This window comes from Myxine glutinosa, chromosome 1 (assembly GCF_964187855.1).
Source record: "Myxine glutinosa chromosome 1, kmMyxGlut1.1, whole genome shotgun sequence".
Taxonomy (NCBI): domain Eukaryota; kingdom Metazoa; phylum Chordata; class Myxini; order Myxiniformes; family Myxinidae; genus Myxine; species Myxine glutinosa.
Genome location: NC_136261.1, coordinates 229,909,827 through 229,930,079, shown reverse-complemented (window position 1 = coordinate 229,930,079; position 20,253 = coordinate 229,909,827). Strand labels below are relative to the sequence as shown.

General features: G+C 44.4%; 1 protein-coding gene across 1 annotated transcript in view; it reads right to left on the bottom strand.

The window, feature by feature from the left end:
• The window catches only part of LOC137412338 (grancalcin-like), a 98,085-nt gene that overhangs the window by 31,859 nt on the left and 45,973 nt on the right, over positions 1-20,253 (bottom strand). The gene's annotated exons all lie outside the window — the stretch shown is intronic.

The following is a 20,253-nucleotide window of genomic DNA, read 5'->3' as shown; positions in this document are numbered from 1 at the left end:
CCTGAGTTAATGGTCAGAAGAGAAAGGAAATTTGATTAATTAAATAAGTACTCAATTAATCGCTAATAATTAAATAACTCCTCAATTAATTGATTATTCAAAAAACTAAAAATAACGTTTTTGACAAAGGACTTGCTCACTACTGTGCCGAAATTTCAGCTTCCTAGCTGAAAGGATGGCTGAGATATCGTCCGGACAAACAAACAAGAAAACAAGAAAACAAACAAACAAGAAAACAAACAAACAAACAAACAAGAAAACAAACAAACAACCAGGGTGAAAATTGAGTACTCCCTTTAAACGTGCGTCACTGCCGAGCCCCCTTCTGTGCCCAGCAATGACGATTTGCAATGCCTGGAGATGGCATAGGAAAGGTGCCGTGTACAACAAACAAACAAACAAACAACCAGAGTGAAAACTGAGTACTCCCTTTCAGCGTGCGTCACTGCCGAGCTCCCTTCGGTGCCCAGCAATGACGATTTGCAATGCCTGGAGATGGCATAGGAAAGGAGCGGTGTACAACAGAGTGAAAACTGAGTACTCCCTTTCAGCGTGCGTCACTGCCGAGCCCCCTTCAGTGCCCAGCAATGACGATTTGCAATGCCTGGAGATGGCATAGGAAAGGTGCGGTGTACAACAAACAAGTACACATACATTCAAAGTACACCGCCCCCATGCCAAATAATTAAATATCCTACAGCGCGGCATTTCTGGGGCGCCTCCGGGACCCGGCAATACCGCAGTGCAGCTCGTAGAGGCTGTATTGGGGGGGGGGGGGGGGGGAGGTGTACACCAATTGATTGATTAATTGTATAATTACAATCAATAAAACATTATCACAAAATATTTTCTTCATCAATTGGCTAATAGCATAACTAAACCACTAGTGCTTCATCCGAAGATGTATCTTTTAGAAATTTAATTAAATATGTCATTATTAAAAAATTAAATAATTAATTGATTAATCAATAAACAATTAATCGATTAATCAAAAAATAATTAATCGATTAAATGATTAATCAATAAATCAAAAATATCCTTGATAGCCACATCACTTGGTCACTCATGTCCAAATATTAGCCTCCGAGCTCAAAAGGTGCCTGAGATATTGGCCAAATGAGAAAGAAAATAAATAAATGATTAATAATGAAAATAAATAATAATCATAAAAAAATTAAATTATTAATCAATTCGGTCAGAGAACACATCATCCACCACCATTTCATCAGAATCTGTAACTTTAAAAAAAACAAAAAAAATTCAGTCATTAATCGAATAATTAAATTAATTAATCGATTAATTGATTAATTAATGAATCAAAAATAGCCTTTGCAGCCAAATCATCTGATCATTGGCGCAGCCAAATCACCTGATCATTGGCATGTCCAAATATCAGCTTCCTAACTCAAAAGGTGCCTGAGTTAATGGTCAGAAGAGAAAGGAAATTTCATTAATTAAATAAGTACTTAATTAATCGCTAATAATTAAATAACTCCTCAATTAATTGATTATTCCAAAAACAAAAATACTGTTTTTGACAAAGGACTTGCTCACTACTGTGCCGAAATTTCAGCTTCCCAGCTCAAAGGATGGCTGAGATATCGCCCGGACAAATAAACAAGAAAACAAACAAACAAACAAACAAACAGAGTGAAAACTGAGTACTCCCTTTCAGCGTGCGTCACTGAAATCTCGCGAGATCTCCGCGAGATCACGGCGAGGTCACGTCTTTTCGAAGCTGCTCCATGCGCTCACGCTCTCGAAGCAAAGTGATCTATCACAAGCGTGTTTTTGTCGAGACTGTATCTATCTTTCGGTGTGTGTACCTATAGCGTATCTTTTTGAAAATTTTCGGTGCTAATTTTTCGTACATGTATACACAATCGTCGGTTAATGGTATCGAGTATTCTGCGGCCGAGTACTCGAAGGCTTAGACTACCGTACCGTCTCCGACCTTGTGGTTTTTTCTCTCAGCGATTCGTCGAATGCGCTGAAATGATTTTCGTTCTCTGTTTCGTACCAGTCGTTCACCCCGTACCTCCTTGGTAATATCTGTACTCACAAAAAAAAAAAAAAAACCCCAAAAATTTTTTCCCTTCCCAGGTCTTATTCGTTTATTTGTTGTTCTTTTTGTTCGTTCGTTCTTCGTTCGCGATCAAGCGGCTAGAAATGTATAATCTCTCCCCTGAACAACTATTTTCTCTCATATATTATAACACCCTTTTCTTCTTTTCCTACAAAAGGATGCTTTCGTCTTGCTCACCAAATCTATTCATTCCAAAAAATATATATAATACCATCTCTTACAGTTCCTCCTTTCGACATTCCCTAAACTATCCAGAACTCCACCCCTCCTCCAGTGTCCTCAAACGTATTTTTGACTCGAAGGTCTCAAACTCATTTTGCAAAAAATGTTCGTTTCCCATGAATCGTACACTTTTCAAAATCCAATCTCACCCCTCCCCTCCAAATCCTCCCCATCACCCATCCCGTTCAAATCTCCCCCCTTGCCCCTTCCCTCCCCTCCCTCCTAAACTCCCCCCACACCCCTCCCCTCCGAGACTCTCCCTCGCTCCTCCCCTCCTAGACTCCCTTCTCACCCCTCCTCCTCAAAGCATCCTCCCTGCTTCTTCCCCCTTCCAACTTTCACCTTCATCTCCCCAAACCTTCTGCCTCGCTCTTCCCCCTCCTCAAATAACACCTCACTGTGCCTCACCCAATCTCCATCAAACCTTTTGTCCGCCCCATTCTTCCCTTTCTCCAAGCTATTCTGAAATCTCTGAAATCTCTGACACACCTTCAACAGCTCTCCCTACCTCTTCCTCCTCTTCCACATCTTACCCTACCCCTCCCCCCCCCCCTGTTCTGGACCCGATGCTCCCCCTTCCTCTTCATTAACGGTATGGACCTCAAACATCCGGGGCCTTCGCTCAAACTTGACTGACCTCTCCATACAGGTTGCTTCTGACAAACCAGATGTGATCTGCTTAACAGAAACTTTCCTCCTTCATGATGTCTCTGATGCCTTGGTATCTCTCCCAGGTTACTCCCTCCTCCGGTATGATAGACCTGAGCCTCGTCCTGGAGGTGGGGTTGCTATCTTTATAAAAAAACTCTCTTCCTCACTCGCCCTCCACTGCCCTCTCTCCACCTCACCCCCAGGAACACCTTTGGCTACGGCTTCCCCTTCGCTCCCACGTTTTGTTCATATGTGTGTTGTACCGTCCACCAAACAGCGATGACTCCATCTACATCTCACTGTCTGATAATATGGACCAACTTCTATCTCCCCATCCCAACTCTCTCTTCCTCATATGTGGTGATTTCAATTGTCACCATGCCAGTTGGCTGGGGGTGGGTACCTCTCTCACCAGCCATGGCTCTTCAGCAAAGGACTTCTGCGACTCACTGGGACTGACACAATCTGTCAATTTCCCGACCCGGATCTCAGTCAACGGAGCATCTTCTCTTCTGGATTTGGTTATGACAAACTTCCCTGAAAATGTCTGCTGCTCTTCTTCTGCTCCAATCGGCTCATCTGATCATGTGCTTGTCAAAGTGGACATCTCTCTTACCATTCTCAGAGAGCCTCCTCAGCGTCGACGAGTCTGGCATTTCACTCAGGCCAACTGGCACGGTCTTCAAGCAGCCATCAATCATCTGGACTGGTCTCCCATCTCTACCGCCTCTGACATCAACTCATCCTTGGAATTCTTTCAAAGTAAATTGCTCTCTCTCATGCACAGATTTATACCATCTCGTCTTCAGTTGTCATACCCTTCCTGCCATCCATGGTACACGGAATCTTGTGGTGAGGCTGTTGCCCTGAAACAACTTGCTTTCGTCTCCTGGAAAGCAAATCCAACGGAAGGAAATCTCATTTCCTTTCACAAAGCCCGAAACAAGTGTGTGTCCACCCTCAGGAGAGCCAGGAAACAATATCTCACCATTCTCAAGACCGAACTCTCTTATCTGTCTCCCTCTTCCAAATCCTGGTGGCGTCTGGTCAAATCTGTTTCTGGTGTTTGTTCCCCCCTCCATCCCCTCCCTCACCTCAAACGGCTTAACGGCTGACTCCGCACGTGAAAAAGCTGAATGCCTCAACTCTGTGTTTGCCTCTAAATCTTGTGTCCCAAACCCATCCCTCTCTGTACCCACCGTACCCAGTCGTACCCAGCTGCTCCTGGACTCTGTGTCCTTTCCTCCTGACAAGGTGGAAAAGTTTCTGTCAACCCTCGACTCTGATTCTGCAACTGGTCCTGACGGCATCAGCCCACGGGTCCTAAAATCATGTTCTTCTGCTCTTTCACTCCCTCTTTCTGTTCTCTTCACCCTCTCTTTTGCTCAAGGGCATCTGCCATCTGCTTGGAAATCAGCCAACATCACCGGTTTGCACAAAAAAGGTGCAAAAACAGATCCCAGCAACTACAGACCAATCAGCCTTCTCCCAATTATCAGCAAAGTCATGGAATCCATCATTGCTTCAGATATTAAATCTTTCCTCTTCTCCAATGGCTTGATCTCTGATCATCAATTTGGTTTCAGACCTGGTCACTCTACTCTGGACATGCTGCTTCTGCTTTCTCAACAATGGATGGAGGTCCTCAACGCCAAACAGGAAATTAGAGCTGTCTCCCTTGACATTTCACGTGCCTTCGATACGGTCTGGCACCCTGCTCTGCTCACCAAACTCTCCTCCTTTGGTATCCATGGAAATCTCCACGCATGGCTGGCGGACTTCCTCTCTGGTCGTAGTCAACGTGTGGCCCTGAATGGGTTTCTCTCATCTCCTCTTCCTGTTCAGGCTGGAGTTCCCCAAGGTAGTGTTCTGGGCCCTGTGCTTTTTCTGGTCTTCATCAATGATCTCTCTGACTCTCTTGAAAATCCTCTCTATCTCTTTGCTGACGACTCTACTCTCTGTCGCTCCATTCCTCATCCCTCAGATCGGCAGTCTGCAGCCTCCTCACTCTCTGCAGACCTGGACAAAATCACAGACTGGTCAAACAAGTGGAACATGTCTTTCAATCCTGACAAATCTCACACTCTTACAATGTCTCTCCGAAAGGACCGACTGGACAACCCTCCCATCTACTTTCTCAACAATCCTCTCCAAGAAGTTCTGTCGCTCAAGCTTTTGGGTCTCACTATCTGCCATGATCTTTCTTGGGAAAACCACATTTCCAAGCTGGCCTCCAAAGCCAGTCGCCGACTGGGCATCCTCCGTCGTGCGAAGTCCTTCCTTGGCACACCTGAGCTACTCACCACATACAAGGCTTTCATCCGCAGCTCAATGGAATACTGTTCCCCCCTCTGGGCTGGTGCTCCTGCCTCACACCTTGCTCGGCTTCACGCTGTTGAGGCGAAAGCTTTCAGAATCATTGGAATCTCCTGCGATGTAGTCAACACCGAGGGCCTTTCACTCACTCACCGCAGGCAGGTTGGTGGTCTTTCTGTCTTCTACCGACTCCTCTCCGGCCTTGCTCCCCCAGCTCTCTCTGTGCTCTGTCCCCCCAATATTCCTTCAGGTCGCACAAGATCTGCCTGCAACCCTCTTATGGTTAAACTGCCAAAGTCTAGGCTCTCTGCTCACCTTCACTCTTTCATTCCCCTTTTCTCCCGCCTCTGGAACAAACTCCCCCACTCCCTTCAATCCCACTCCTCCCTCCAGGTCTTTAAAACAGCTGTTCACCATCATCTCTTATCTCCCCCCATCGAAAACCTTGATCTTTTCTACCCCCGGTAATTCACCCCAGAGTCCTTGCAGTGTTCATATGTTTTATTCCTCTCCCACCTCCCCCCAAGTCCTCCCGATGTCCCTGCTCTCAAATGTTGTGTTTGTGTCCTTCCCCCTCTTCCCCCTCTCTTTTGTGTCCTTCCCCCTCTCTCCCCATCTTGTCTGCCGCTCCCCTTGTTTTTTGTGTTTTGTGTGTCGGTTTGTCTTTTTGTGTGATTAATGTTAGCTCTTTCACGAGCCTCGATCTTGTATACAAAAAAAAACAAAAAAAAAACTGCCGAGCCCCCTTCGGTGCCCAGCAATGACGATTTGCAATGCCTGGAGATGGCATAGGAAAGGTGCGGTGTCCAACAAACAAACAGAGTGAAAACTGAGTACTCCCTTTCAGCGTGCGTCACTGCCGAGCCCCCTTCGGTGCCCAGCAATGACGATTTGCAATGCCTGGAGATGGCATAGGAAAGGTGCGGTGTACAATAAATCAAAAATAGCCTTTGCAGCTAAATCACCTGGTCATTGGCATGTCCAAATATCAGCTTCCTAACTCAAAAGGTGCCTGAGTTAATGGTCAGAAGAGAAAGGAAATTTGATTAATTAGATAAGTACTTAATTAATCGCTAATAATTAAATAACTCCTCAAATAATTGATTAATCAAAAAACAAAAAATACCGTTTTTGCAATACCGTTTTTGCAAAAAAACAATGCAAGACATGCCATTTCAGGGTAAGTGATTGTAAAGTTTCTTTCATATTTTCATTGATCAACCTAATCCACCCTCTTGCTTGGTGATGACGTGAATGGGAATTTTCATGTAAAACTACTTGACTGATAAAATAACATTTGGGAACATCATTTTCTGAATTGTTTGCTTCATTGAGATACCTTCTGTCTCAAAGAGAAGAGGAAGAAGTTGTTTCTTGGGTTTGTTGATCTGGAGAAAGCATTCGATAGGGTTCCACGTGAAGTAGTGACATGAGCATTGAGGAAGTTAGGAGTGGAGGAATGCTTGATCAGAGTAGTGATGGCAATGTACAAAAGAGCGTGCACAGCTGTAAGGACGAAGGACGGGAACAATGGTGAGTTTGAGGTGAAGGTGGGAGTGCATCAGGGGTCGGTACTAAGTCCGCTACTATTTGTAGCTGTCATGGAGGTGCTTGCTCAGAACGTAAAGGAGGGTTTACCGTGGGAGTTGTTGTATGCAGATGATCTGGTGTTGATTGCAGAAAGTATGGATGGACTGAAGGAGAAAATGAACAAGTCGAAGGAATGTTTGGAGACAAAAGGTCTGAAGGTGAATATCGGAAAAACGAAGGTGATGGCAAGTGGTAAAGCATGTGGTGAGGTGGAAAGAACTGGGAAGTGGCCATGTGCTGTGTGCAGGAAGGGTGTCGGAGTGAATTTCATTCAATGTCCAATGTGCGCTGAGTGGGTTCATCAAAAATGTAGTGGTTTGAGAGGGTCATTAACCAGTGTGGCAGCTACATTCAAGTGTAAGGTGTGCACAGAGGGAGCTGCAGATGGAGGAAATGTTGAGTTGGATCTTGGAGACGGCATGAAGCTGGAAGGTGTGAAAACATTTTGTTACCGAGGAGACATGCTGAATGGAGAAGGTGGATCAGACTCGGCAACGGTTTCTTGAGTGAGATGTGCATGGAAGACGTTTCGGGAACTGAGTGGCGTGCTGACGAGGAGGGGAGTGTCGTTGAAGCTGAAGCTGAAGGGAAAGGTGTATGCTGCATGTGTGAGAAGTGTTATGATTTATGGGAGCAGGACATGGGTCATGAACGTATAGCAGCAACGAAGGCTGGAAAGGGTGGAAATGCGAATGGTTCGGTGGATGTGTGGAGTATCGTTGAGAGAGAGGAAGACAAATGATGTATTGCGAAAGATGATGGGAATAGAGCCTGTGATGGATGCTGTGAAGAGGAACAGGTTGAGATGGTTTGGTCATGTGTTGAGGAAGGATGAAAGTGACTGGTTGAGCAGAGTGATGGAAATGAATGTCGAAGGAAGTAGAGGACGGGGAAGACCGAGAAAGACTTGGCTAAAGATGGTCGAAGAAGAAATGCGGGCAAGGGGGTTAACAAGGGGAGATGCAGAAAATAGGGCAAAATGGAGAACATTGTCATGGGGACCGCAAGGCTAATCCCCGCTCTTGCAGGGCAAATGGCCTTAAAATGCCTGTTGTTGTTGTTGTTGTTGTTGTTGTATTAAGATACCTTCTCTGATTGCAGAATGTTACAAACCTCAGAGCTTCACTATTATGAGAAGTAAATTCCATAAATACATTTTTAGGAGTGGAAAAAATTGTAACAAGAGAGACTTGCTTTTCACACATCGATTTTGAAAATTACTCAAGGAAAAATATTTATATTTGTGGAAATTCGTGTCAAGGTGGAGAAATGACTTTTGTGTTTAATGGTCAGTGTTGATCAGAAATAGTGCTGTGAATGTAGCAGAGGAAGTTTTTTTGTTTGTTTTTTTAAGGCAAATACCTCAGGTAATCTTTTTGTTAATTGGGGAAGGCCGGGACAAGAGGGTGGGAAGGGGGAGATTGTGGTGTGGAAACTGTGAAACTACCTTTTTCCTTTTCTTTTCCGGAAATGTTTGTCAATAGTTTAATATTGAACAGAAACTAGCTTTGGCTTTATAAGATGAGGTTGCTCATGGTATTTGTGATGCAAATTTTGTTTATGTGCCATTGGATAATTGGAGAAGTATTTTGTCATTATTGGTATGTTCAACTGAAGTTAATTGATGTTGTATTATTCTATTTCTTACATCGAGTTGGTAGTCCTATTAAAGTGTGAAATATGTCATTTGCAGACGCAGCTCCTTCAAGGACGGTTAGAATGCACCCAGAACTACCATGAAGGTGTTTTGAATAATGTTAACTGCTCTGAGATCCTCTCATTCCGACCTTTCTCAGAGGATGGACAAGGAGTGCGAAGCAGAGTGGAAGTTACATTAAACCTTAAAGGAAGCAGGCGAAGCATCACTATCAAACCAGGTCTTTGGGCACATCTTATACAATTACCTACAAATTTGAATTCAATGTGCAATCCTTGTAAGATGAAAGCTGATGATGGCATACGACTTTGTTTTTTTGTTTTTTTTTATTGGATAGAGGGCCTACTTTTCCCTTTAGGATTGTATAAAAAAACAATTGCACTCTCTGCATCTGTCCAGTTCTGAGAGTGATTCTGCAATGTTTTAATTGTCCACAGACCAAATTTGCTGATGTTTGGATAAATTATGCAGGAATATTCAAATTATGACGAAAGGCACACATCCATTAACACCAAAATAGTTTCTATGACTATCTAAAGTCACCTTTTGAATCCGACCAACCCAAGTTGCGTCATTGCCACGTGTCATGTCGAAATCTTCCCTACTAAGGGTCAAATTCATCAATGTGGCCAAAAGAAGTCATGGTATAAATGTTTATCCTTGTCGCCATGTAATGAATATGGGGTGTGCTCAGTTCCCAAGTTTATTGTCGAGCACTCGCTGGCCTGGTGTTGGCTTAGCGGTTGGGGGGGGCTGGCTTGGGATCCTAGGATCCTGGGTTCGAATCTTGGTCGATCGCTGAATTAACACCAGGGGGGTTGACTCAGCCTGTCATCCTTCCAAGGTCGGCAAATTGAGTACCAGCTTGCTGATAATTCCCTGTGTGTCGCAAGAGATGACCAACAGGGTTGGTGGCAGGAAGGGCATCCGGACATAAAACATTGCTTCAAAAAGGGGACCACGGTGCCCGAAAAAGGCCATCCGCTGCTCTGCGGGGGAAAATGGCCTCCAAAGGTGGTTCTTTTTTTTTTTCTTATTCGCCAAGTGGCGAAAGTACTCAAGCAAGCACTCCATTCAAAACCGTTGATAAGGAACGGCTGGCATGGTAAGGGCTAGCTAGCTGCTTGGTAACTGAACATACCCCTGGATACATTGGCAGTATACAGTATAAATACAAAATGCCATAAAAAGGACGGTTTTTTAAATTAAAGACTTCAAATATTAATCACAAGTATTGCAGGTCTCAGTAGAATGACACCCTATTCTACGGAGGTATTAATTAAGACGACAGTGCAGAATGAGGGATGACAACCTTGCTTACATAAATACACCTATAGTTATAAGAATCGCTAATTTCTTAACTTTTACAGATTTCACTCCAGATTTTGTAGGTTATTTAGTCCACCATAGTACGGCAGATAGGTGAAATATTTGGGAGAATTGTGACTTTGATGATACAAGCACGAGAGTTGGCACACAGTTAGAGTATGCCCCTAAGGAAGATATTTGGCTCTAGGGCCATCGCAGATTTGTCCTGTGACAACAATGGCGGCCATTTTTCAAAAAAGACAAATCTGCGATGGCCCAAGAGCCAAATATTTTTCTTAGGACATACTCTGACTGTGTGCCAAATGCCATGCTTGTATCACCAAAGGCACAATTCCTGCACCTATCTGCCATACCACCAGCTCCAATCCTCAAATCAGAACACAGATTTTGATTGTGAACTTTAATTAGTCTGTGGGAGGTCATTGTGGAAAATTGCATCAAATAATGCATAAAAGCACTCCATGCTCCTAATTTGAAAACTATAGCACCTACAAAAGTGATGTATGCAGTCATTTGTAAGGATGAAGATCAGACATTCAATGTTGTGAGTGAGAAAAGTGAAAAAAAAAAAAGAGTTTAATCATGCAGAAACCACTGCGGCCTGTTCCAAGGCAAGGCAATTTTGAACTGGCCGAAATAAAGCTTAAGACCCCTGGAAGGGATAGCACGCTGACCAAGGATAAAGCCTGCTTTTGTTTTAATTTAACGAGCTGGTTAATTATCTCCAAAAGGCATGTTTAAATTAACACAAACATCCATTTTTCTTTCATGCGCTCCCTTGAAGTTTCCTTATTATGCATGCAAATCTTTGGGCCACTAGGTTTCATGGTTTTGGAGTTATGTAGGAGACATACACACTAACTAACTGACTGACTGACTGACTGACGCACATTCTCTTTTATTACCATAGATAATAGATATGCAAGTACTGCAAAACTGGAGGTTTTTGGAAGCAATAAAAAGGTGATTTGTGTTCGACAGTGTTCAAGTATAAAATTCAATTTAAATAAAATAAGGATTTTAAAAGTCAAAAAAAAAAATCCAGAAGTTTACCGCGATTAACGCAGTGTCTTTTACACCACCTTACTTAAACTTATTACACTATAAATATTTAAAATAAATACTGATCGTTTCACAATGGTTTACCTCACCAAGTTCATTTAATCGATTGATTTATAGCCAGGGCTCAGTCGATGCTTCTTAAGGCCTTTATTTACGGTTTTAAATGGCAAAAAGTAGAATTAAGGCATATTTCATGAAAGAGGTTCTTAAACTTTTTGGAAGACTCTCATTCCTTACAAATATACCTGTTCAATCCTTCTTGCTTAGGCCCCACATGGACAGATGTCAATCCTAAAAACACACATGAGCACATTTTGATACAATGCCAAAAATATTTGGCCCAGTTGCATAAAATTCCCTTATCCTTAAAGTTTTCTAAAAAAAAAACATTTAAAAAGAAAACGAAATCTAGAAAGTTATTTACATTCCATTTATCATGAATGTGATTGAATCAACTTTTCAATTGTAGCATTTAGTAACCTTCTACATAAGAGAGATGTCTGTGACAGTGACATCGGAACGGCCAGAGAGACGGGTGTGAAGGTCCTCTTTAAAGGCGGAACGGTCGATGGCACGGATGTTGCGGGCAGTGATGAAGGTGGGCTGAAGACTAGGAACAGCAATACTCAGGTGGCTGGTGACACAGAAGTGGTCCGAGGCGATAGCGCAGGTCACTGACGTGGACTGCACCAACTGATCATCGCATCTGTGCACTGACCAATCCAGGATGTGTCCTTTAACGTGTGTAGGTTGGGAGACAGACCGAGTCTAAAAGTAGAAAGGAGGTCGATGATCTTTGAAGTGAGAGGATGTTGTGGTTGGTCGTAGTGGACGTTGAAATCTCCAAGAATTGAGACGAAACCAGGAAGAGTATTGCAGTGGTCGAGCAGATTAGGAAGCTGGGTCACGAACATAGTCAGTAAGCTTGTTTTTCCGGTTAGGTGGAGGTCGGCAGAGGCAGAAGAAATGAAGTGTTTTCTGACAGAGTGAAGGTGACATGGGCTAGCTCGTTTGGATGAATGGTCGAACGAAAAAGTCGTGGTGAAGGAGACAAAGGGAGAGAAGTTGTCGCTGTCAATAACAGCCACGCCCCCCCCCCCCCCCCCCTGGAGGAGCGAGGAAATGACTGCAGGGTGTATCCAAGTGGGGTGAGATCAGCACACCTCACTTCGTCGCCACTGGGTCGGAGCCAAGTTTCGGTCAGAAAAAACACGTCGATATCGTTATCTTGAATAAAAGAGGTAATTTCGGTTCGCTTTTCAGGCCTACTTACAGACTGAGCGTTGAATAAGGTGAGATACAGATCAGAACGGTGTTGTTTTGGTGCTGTGTATGTTCTACAGGGATAGATGAGGTTATTGAAGTTGACAGGGGACACTTTTTCACAGGAATTATTAAAGTGTGTGCCCGGCCGTCGCTGGTCGCGAAGAGAAATCGCAATCTGTATTTTTCTCTGCTTTCTTCTCCCGCCTCGCTTTGTGCGTTTTCTCGGGAGACCAACGCCGATTTCAAGTTCTCTAAGGCCTGAGACGAGTCCAGGAGACAATCGAGTGGTGTTGTTTAAAGACAAAAGTTTTGCCGAGTGTAGCGAATAGGCCTCGAGATAGAGGAGTTAGAGCGGATGGTCGAGCTTGGTACATGCAGCGGTGCGTGCAGAGGTGGGGCGGGCGGTGGGACGAGTGATGGGGCGAGCGGTGGAAAGAGCGGTGGAACGAGCGATGGGGCGAGCGGTGGAACGATCGATGGGGCGAGACGGGAAAAGAACTGTCTTGTTGAGAGGCGCACACCGGGGCTGCGTGAGGCGCAGCGAAAAAACATGGCAGGTACTCACAGTTCGAAATTGTCAACTTGGTGGCGAGTAAAAACCAAAGTACTGCAAATCTCATGGGCAGACACGCCGCCAGAAGCCAGGAAACGAAACAGGGATCCATCACAGTCATTCACACAAAGCACAACACGACAGCACACGCTATATCCAACGGAATCAATCAAATACAAAGGACGACCGACCCAGCTCAGCCTGCTAGGCGAGTGACCCGGAAGCAGAATTTTCGACAAGGACACTATGGGGATCTTTAACATCCATGAACTGATGTCAGCAGATGGAACCCCAAGTTTAAGGGCTGACATACACATACACAATGATGAATCAAATCACCCTGCCTGTGAAACACCAGGGAAAGCAGTTTAAAGCTGGGTCATGATTCAAACCCAGGCTCGACAGCTTCAAAGCGAGTGTGTGTATCTTTAGGCCATCCTGCCAGCCCACATACACACGATTCCTGCTGTCACATCGAAGTTAGATTGGTTCAACCGCATTGAGGTACAATTAGATGCTCTCCACTTCTTTGTGATGTGATGTGTGCCAAATGCCATGCTTGTATCACCAAAGGCACAATTCCTGCACCTATCTGCCATACTACCAGCTCCAATCCTCAAATCAGAACACAGATTTTGATTGTGAACTTTAATTAGTCTGTGGGAGGTCATTGTGGAAAATTGCATCAAATAATGCATAAAAGCACTCCATGCTCCTAATTTGAAAACTATAGCACCTACAAAAGTGATGTATGCAGTCATTTGTAAGGATGAAGATCAGACATTCAATGATCTGAGTGAGAAAAGTGAAAAAAAAAAAAGAGAGTTTAATCATGCAGAAACCACATCACATAACTTTGTGATGTCAAATAAACGTTCTTGATATGATTAGTACTGTCATATTGAGGATACATCCTTGATTAGTGATATTTCAGAGGTTACATCCTTCATTTGTGATATTTCAGAGGATACATCCTTGATTAGTGATATTTCAGAGGTTACATCCTTGATTAGTGATATTCCAGAGGACACATCCTTGATAACCTTGATTAGTGATATTTCAGAGGATACATCCTTGATTTGTGATATTTCAGAGGTTACATCCTTGATTAGTGATATTTCAGAGGACACGTCCTTGATAACCTTGATTAGTGATATTTCAGAGGATACATCCTTGATTAGTGATATTTCGGAGGATACATCCTTGATTAGTGATATTTCGGAGGATACATCCTTGATTAGTGATATTTCAGAGGATACATCCTTTGTTCGTGATATTTCAGAAGATACATCCTTGATTAGTGATATTTCAGAGGTTACATCCTTGATTAGTGATATTTCAGAGGATTTTTTTTTTTTTTTTTTGTATACTGAATCGAGGCTCGTGAAAGAGCTGACATTTACTTCACAATCAAATCAACCAGACAAACAAAATATATAGAAAGAGGGAGCGGAAGACAAGAGAAGGGGAAGCACACAAACATTTGAGAGCACACATTTAAGAGCAGGGAGATGTGTGGGAGGGAGAGGGCTTGGGAAGGGGGGGGGGGGGGTTGGGAGAAGTATAAAACACAAGGACACCAAGGAATTCCAGGACAGAAGTTGGTATTTCAAAAAAGTGGAATTGGGGTGAAATTAGCGGTGGTAGAAAAGATCAAGGTTTTGGATGGGGTAAGATAAGAGATGGTGGTGAACAACTGTTTTAAAGACCTGGAGGGAGGAGTGCGAGTGAAGAGAGTGAGGGAGTTTGTTCCAGAGGCGGGAGAAAAGAGGAATGAAGGAGTGAAGGTGAGCAGAGAGTCTTGATTTTGGCAGTTTAACCATAAGAGGGTTGCAGGCAGATCTTGTGCGACCTGTAGGAATATTTGCGGGACAGTGCCCAGAGAGAGCTGGGAGGGGGGGGGGGGGGGGGACAAGGCCAGAGAGGAGTCGGTAGAAGACGGAAAGACCACCAACCTGCCTGCGGTGAGTGAGTGAAAGGCCCTTGGAATTAGCTTCATCGCGGGAGATTCCAATGATTCTGAATGCTTTGGTTTCAACAGCGTGAAGACGAGCTCGGTGTGAGGCAGGAGCACCAGCCCAGAGGGGAGAGCAGTATTCCATTGAGCTGCGGATGAAAGCCTTGTATGTGGTGAGGAGCTCAGGTGTGCCAAGGAAGGACTTCGCACGACGGAGAATGCCCAGTCAACGACTGGCTTTGGAGGCCAGATTTGAAATGTGGTTTTCCCAGGAAAGATCATGGCAGATAGTGAGCCCCAAAAGCTTGAGTGACAGAACTTCTTGGAGAGGATTATTCAGAAAGTGGATGGGAGGGTTGTCCAGTCGGTCTTTTCGGAGAGACATCGTAAGAGTGTGAGATTTGTCAGGATTTAAAGACATGTTCCACTTGTTTGCCCAGTCTGTGATTTTGTCCAGGTCTGCAGAGAATGAGGAGGCTGCAGACTGCAGATCTGAGGGATGAAGAATGGAGCTACAGAGAGTAGAGTCATCAGTAAAGAGATAGAGAGGATTTTCAAGAGCGTCAGAGAGATCATTGATGAAGACCAGAAAAAGCACAGGGCCCAGAACACTGCCTTGGGGAACTCCAGCCTGAACAGGAAGAGGAGATGAGAGAAACCCATTCAGGGCCACACGTTGACTACGACTAGAGAGGAAGTCCGCCAGCCATGCGTGGAGATTTCCATGGATACCAAAAGAGGAGAGTTTGGTGAGCAGAGCGGGGTGCCAGACCGTATCGAAGGCACGTGATATGTCAAGGGAGAGCTCTAATTTCCTGTTTGGCATTGAGGACCTCCATCCATTGTTGAAAAGCAGAAGCAGCATGTCCAGAGTAGAGTGACCAGGTCTGAAACCAAATTGATTATCAGAGATCAAGCCATTGGAGAAGAGGAAAGATTTCATATCTGAAGCAATGATGGATTCCTTGACTTTGCTGATAATTGGGAGAAGGCTGATTGGTCTGTAGTTGCTGGGATCTGTTTTTGCACCTTTTTTGTGCAAAGCGGTGATGTTGCCAGATTTCCAAGCAGATGGCAGATGACCTTGAGCAAAAGAGAGGGTGAAGAGAACAGAGAGAGGGAGTGAAAGAGCGGAAGAACAGGATTTTAGGACCCGTGAGCTGATGCCGTCAGGTCCAGTTGCAGAATCAGAGTCGAGGGTTGACAGAAACTTTTCCACCTTGTCAGGAGGAAAGGACACAGAGTCCAGGAGCGACTGGGTACGGTGGGTACAGAGAGGGACGGTTTTGGGACACAAGATTTCGAGGCAAACACAGAGTTGAGGCATTCAGCTTTTTCACGTGCGGAGTCAGCCGTGTGCCCGTTTGAGGTGAGGGAGGGGATGGAGGGGGAACAAACACCAGAAACAGATTTGACCAGACGCCATCAGGATTTGGAAGAGGGAGACAGATAAGAGAGTTCTGTCCTGAGAACGGAGAGATCTTGTTTCCTGGCTCTCCTGAGGGTGGACACACACTTGTTTCGGGCTTTGTGAAAGGAAATGAGATTTCCTTCCGTTGGATTTGCTTTCCAGGAGACGAAAGCAAGTTGTTTCTGGGCAATAGCCTCACCACAAGATTCCGTGTACCATGGACGGGAGGAAGGGTATGACAACTGAAGACGAGATGGGATAAATCTGTACATGAGAGAGAGCAATTTACTTTGGAAGAATTCCCAGGAAGAATTGATGTCAGAGGCGGTAGAGATGGGAGACCAGTCCAAACGATTGATGGCTGCTTGAAGACCATGGCAGTTGGCCTGAGTGAAATGCCAGACTCGTCGACGCTGAGGAGGCTCTCTGAGAATGGTCAGAGAGATGTCCACTTTGACAAGCACATGATCAGAAGAACCGATTGGAGCAGAAGAAGAGCAGCAGACATTAGCAGGGAAGTTTGTCATTACCAAGTCTAGAAGAGAAGATACTCCATTGGCTGAGATCCGGGTCGGGAAATTGACGGATTGTTTCAATCTCAGTGAGTCACAGAAGTCCTTTGCTGAGGTGCCATGACTGGTGAGAGAGGAACGCACGCCCAACCAGCTGGCATGATGACAGTTGAAGTCACCACATATGAGGAAGAGAGAGTTGGGATGAGTGGATAGAAGTTGGTCCATGTTGTCAGACAGTGAAATGTAAATGGAGTCATCACTGTTTGGTGGACGGTACAACACACATATGAACAAAAGGTGGGAGCGAAGGGGAAGCCGTAGCCAAAGGTATTCCTGGGGGTGAGGTGGAGGGAGGGCAGTGCAGGGCGAGTGAGGAAGAGTTTTTTTATAAAGATAGCAACCCCCCCCACCCCCCCCCCCCCTCCAGGACGAGGCTCAGGTCTATCATATCGGAGGAGGGAGTAACCTGGGAGAGATACCAAGGAATCAGAGACATCATGAAGGAGGAAAGTTTCTGTTTAGCAGATCATGTCTGATTTGTCAGAAGCAACCTGTATGGAGAGATCAGTCAAGTTTGAGCGAAGGCCCCGGATGTTTGAGGTCCATACTGTTAAAGAAGAGGAAGGGGGAGCATCGGATACAGAACAGGGGGGGGTGGGAGCGGTAGGGTAAGATGTGGAAGAGGTAGGGAGAGCTGTTGAAGGTGTGTCAGAGATTTCAGAATAGCTTGGAGAAAGGGAAGAATGGGGCGGACAAAAGGTTTGGTGGTAATTGGGTGAGGCGCAGTGAGGTGTTATTTGAGGAGGGGGAAGAGTGAGGCAGAAGGTTGAGGGAGATGAAGGTGAAAGTTGGAAGGGGGAAGAAGCGGGGAGGACGCTTTGAGGAGGAGGGGTGAGAGAGGAGTCTCGGAGGGGAGGGGTGTGGGGGGAGTTTAGGAGGGAAGGGGCAAGGGGGGAGATCTGAAAGGGATGGGTGATGGGGAAGATTTGGAGGGGAGGAGCAAGGGGGAAGATTTGAAAGGGATTGGTGATGGGGAAGATTTGGAGGGGAGGGGCAAGGGGGAATATTTGAAAGAGATGGGTGATGGGGAAGATTTGGAGGGGAGGGGCAAGGGGGTGGATTTGGAGGGGAGGTGTGATGGGCAAGTTTTGAAGGGGAGGGGTGATGGGGAAGTTTTTGAGGTAAGGGGTGATGGGGAAGTTTTGGAGGGAAGGGGTGATGGGGAAGATTTGGAGGGGAGGGGTGAGATTGGATTTTGAAAAATGTACGATTAATGGGAAACGAACATTTCTTGCAAAATGAGTTTCTTGAGACCTTCGAGTCAAAAATACGTTTGAGGACGCTGAAGGATGGGTGGAGTTCTGGAGAGTTTAGGGAATGTATGAAAGAGGCACTGTAACTGTAAGAGATGGATTTTTTTTTTTGGAATGAATAGATTTGGTGAGCAAGTCGAAAGCATCCTTTTATAGAAGAAGAAGAAAAAGGTGTTATAGTATATGACAGAATACAGTTCTTCAGGGGACAGTTGAAACATTTTTTAACGACGTGAACACGTGATCACAAACAACGTGGTCGAAGAACGAACGAACAAATAAGAACGAACAACGGATAAGAACAGAGAAGGGAATATATATATATATTTTTTGAGTTGAGATGAAAACAGAGACAGACCGAACGTGAAACGTGAAAAATAGAGACCGAAAGTAATTGCGAGCGCAATCGAAGAACCGCTGAGACAGAAACAAAGCCTCAAGCCAAGGTCAGACACGGAAGCCTACTAATACTACACTAGGCCTCAGAATACGCGACACGAACTAACCGACGATTCTGTACACAGGTATGAAAAACCAACACCAAGAATACTATTAAAGACACACCAATAGTTACACACACCGAAAGAAAGATACAGTTTCGACAAAAACACAATTGCGAAAAGTTACTTAACTTCGAAAGCGTGCGCGCGTGGACAGCGTGCCGTGACGAGAAGAGACTTTGAAGAGATTTAAAACGTTAGACAAGTGGTCGATGGTCGGGGAAGTTAGGGGGAGAAGAGAAAATCGAAGAAATAAGCAATACAGCGAAGGAAAGAACTTAAATTCACAGAACACCTATGGGGGTAGGGAAGCCGAGAGAAACCAGGCCGTGCACGCGGTGGGACAGAAAACGATTAAATTATACAAAAGTTTGCAAGAATTGCAAATCAATACCAACTGGAAAACACACTGCAACACATGCACAATAAAAAACGAGTAGAAATTGAAGAAGACATGAATGGAAAAAATATTATAACTTTTGCTGCAGTGCAGAGGTCGAAGACGCTTCCTTGCTCCAGGGACCGGAAACGGAAGTCCTAATACATCCTTGATTCGTGATATTTCAGAGGTTACATCCTTGATTTGTGATATTTCAGAGGATACATCCTTGATTAGTAATATTTCAGAGGTTTCATCCTTGATTCATGATATTTCAGAGGTTACATCCTTGATTAGTGATATTTCAGAGGATACATCCTTGATTAGTGATATTTCAGAGGTTACATCCTTGATTCGTGATATTTCAGAGGTTACATCCTTGATTAGTGATATTTCAGAGGACACATCCTTGATTAGTGATATTTCAGAGGACACATCCTTGATTAGTGATATTTCAGAGGACACATCCTTGACTAGTGATATTTGAGAGGACACATCCTTGACTAGTGATATTTCAGAGGACACATCCTTGACTAGTGATATTTCAGAGGACACATCCTTGACTAGTGATATTTCAGAGGACACATCCTTGACTAGTGATATTTCAGAGGACACATCCTTGACTAGTGATATTTCAGAGGACACATCCTTGACTAGTGATATTTCAGAGGACACATCCTTGACTAGTGATATTTCAGAGGACACATCCTTGACTAGTGATATTTCAGCGGACACATCCTTGATTTGTGATATTTCAGAGGACACATCCTTGATTCGTGATATTTCAGAGGACACATCCTTGACTCGTGATATTTCAGAGGACACATCCTTGACTCGTGATATTTCAGAGGACACATCCTTGACTAGTGATATTTCAGAGGACACATCCTTGACTCGTGATATTTCAGAGGACACATCCTTGACTCGTGATATTTCAGAGGACACATCCTTGATTAGTGATATTTCAGAGGACACATCCTTGACTAGTGATATTTCAGAGGACACATCCTTGACTAGTGATATTTCAGAGGACACATCCTTGACTAGTGATATTTCAGAGGACACATCCTTGACTAGTGATATTTCAGAGGACACATCCTTGACTAGTGATATTTCAGAGGACACATCCTTGACTAGTGATATTTCAGAGGACACATCCTTGACTAGTGATATTTCAGAGGACACATCCTTGATTAGTGATATTTCAGAGGACACATCCTTTATTAGTGATATTTCAGAGGACGCATCCTTGATTAGTGATATTTCAGAGGACGCATCCTTGATTAGTGATATTTCAGGGGACACATCCTTGATTAGTGATATTTCAGAGGACACATCCTTGATTAGTGATATTTCAGAGGACACATCCTTGATTAGTGATATTTCAGAGGACACATTCTTGACTCGTGATATTTCAGAGGACACATCCTTGACTAGTGATATTTC